This window comes from Oratosquilla oratoria, chromosome 27 (assembly GCF_046742065.1).
Source record: "Oratosquilla oratoria isolate Oo_2021 chromosome 27, ASM4674206v1, whole genome shotgun sequence".
NCBI classification, from domain to species: Eukaryota; Metazoa; Arthropoda; class Malacostraca; order Stomatopoda; family Squillidae; genus Oratosquilla; species Oratosquilla oratoria.
This window is the reverse complement of record NC_134803.1, coordinates 45,844,273-45,846,772: the sequence shown is the minus strand read 5'-3', so window position 1 is coordinate 45,846,772 and position 2,500 is coordinate 45,844,273. Positions and strand designations below refer to the sequence as shown.

Sequence of the window (2,500 nt, the reverse complement as noted above, 5' to 3'; positions counted from 1 at the left end):
CTCTTTGTGTCTCTTTATTTCTCTCTTTATCTCGTTATCTCCTCTATCCCTCTTTATCTCTCTCGCTCTCTCTCTCTTTGACTTCTAAGAGCTCAAGGGGCCACGAGATTATGTGGAACAAAGACTGAAGATCTGAAGAATCGGGCGACACCCTGAGAGAGAGAGAGAGAGAGAGAGAGAGAGAGAGAGAGAGAGAGAGAGAGAGAGAGAGAGAGAGAGAGAGAGAGAATGTGTGTGTGTGTGTGTGCGTGTGCGTGTGCGTGCGCGTATCTGTGTGTTTAAAGAAACTAGAAAATGGAGCATGTGACCGCACCCCATAGGGTTTTATAATTAGATTTATTTTTTTAACCTCTGTAAAGGGCTCCAGGAGGACATCCCCGTTGCTAAAAAGTGCACACACACACACACACACACACACACACACACACACACACACACACACACACACACACACACACACACACACACACACACACAGACACACACACACACACACACACACACACACACACACACACACACACACACACACAGACACACACACACACAGACACACACACAGACACACACACACACACACACACACACACACACACACACACACAGACACACACACACACACACACACACACACACACACACACACACACACACACACACACACAATCACACACACACACACACACACACAATCACACACACACACACACACACACACACACACACACACACACACACACACACACACACACACACACACACAAACACAAACACACACACGAGTAGGTATAGAAATAGAATTGTTCCACTCGGATCTTTGACTACACATGTGCTTTGGCATATAATAGAAATTGTTTACGAAAAAGAGTATGCCCTCTTAAAAAAAACAGATAAATGAAAAATGTTAAGAAATGTATAAAAGAGAACGCCAGGCACGAATTCTCTCTTATACAATTGTTGTATATATTTAAGTCCACATTCGAGACTGGCGTTGCCGGAATGCATGGGCCCCAGATAAACCACCAGACAAATGATCTCGTCGAGTCCCGGACAGACAATGTGTTTCCGGAAGTGGGCCGGGGGGCGGGGAGGGGCGGAGGTGTCTGGGGGTAGGTAGCGGTTATGGAAAAGAAGGGGCTATGTCAGGTCATGTTAATATGATCTTCACTACATGTTTGAGATAAGACAATAGTCATTATTTGGTAAGTGTAATGTATCTTTCTCTCTATCTTTTCTCTTTCTCCCTCTCTTTCTAACTCTCTCTCTCTCTCTTTCTTTGTCTCCCCTTTGCATGCTTTATTATTGTTTCTCATTATTTGATGAGTGTAATGTATCTTTCTCTCTATCTTTTTTCTTTCTCCCTCTCTTTCTCACTCTCTCTCTTTTTTTGTGTGTCTCTTTTGCATGCTTTACAAGTATTATTGTTACTAATAGATGTCATTTGTCTGTACAGACACGAGTGCAGGTCGAGTTCGTGAAGCATTGAGGAATGTTGCTAGTTATATATTAGTGTAGTATAGACTAATGGCATAGTTTGATCATCTCTTGTACCAAGAATTACAGTTACAGTGGAATGGGAATGGAAGATTTGAGGGATGATGAAGATGATTGATGAAGATGATGATGATGATGATTATGGGTAATGATGATGATGGGTAATAATGATGATGATGAGTAATGATGATGATGGATAATAATAATGATAATAATACTTGATGATGATAATGGTGATCATGCTTAATGATGATAGTGATGACGTTGACGACGACGATGCTCAGGTATGGAAGAACCTGGTAGTGATGAGAAAGGAAGAATGTAGAGGAAACTGAGAGAGAGGAGGTAACTCTAGTACTGGAAAGAGAAATAATTGGGTATAAATTGGATGAGAGGGGCTGAGGGGAGTGAGTGAAGGAAGGAAACGGTGAGAGGTGGAAAAAGAAGAAAAAGATTGTCTTTGAAAGAGGAGAATGAGAGGAGAAAGAGCAGGAAGAGAGAGAGATCGAATGACACCTTATTGTGCCATTTGAGTTCAAGTCCAGGTGTTTACCTTTCTTGAGATAAAAAGATTCACAAAGAAAAAAATAATAAAAGAAAAAACATTAAAAAGTAAATACTGGCAAATATTAGAGTACATACATATACCAAAGGCTTTTTCCCCCTCACAAGGAAGGTAGCCAAAAGTTTTTCCCATGCCGGGAATCGAACCCGGGCCTCCTGGGTGAAAGCCAGGTATCCTAGCCACTAGACCACATGGGAATATTAGAGTAATTAAGATAATACTGACATTCTTAAATTTATACCACATGTCCTAGAAAGACGTCTAAAAAATTCTACGTTTCTATTGAAAACATAGAAAAGGTAGTTTGTATCAATGACTAAAACATTGATAGTATCAATACAGGAAACATTAACCACACACGGAATCTTGGACCTTTTTATTTATTTATTCAGGTGTCGTGTTCTGTAGAGAGACATTTTCAGAGAAAGAAACGAAGGAGAG

The 2,500-nt window shown here is 40.8% G+C and overlaps 1 non-coding gene across 1 annotated transcript; it reads right to left on the bottom strand.

The window, feature by feature from the left end:
• Nucleotides 1–2,184: 2,184 nt before the first annotated feature.
• On the bottom strand, nucleotides 2,185–2,256 carry TRNAE-UUC (transfer RNA glutamic acid (anticodon UUC)). The gene has a single exon. It is a non-coding gene; the product is annotated as a tRNA-Glu (tRNA).
• Nucleotides 2,257–2,500: the final 244 nt, after the last annotated feature.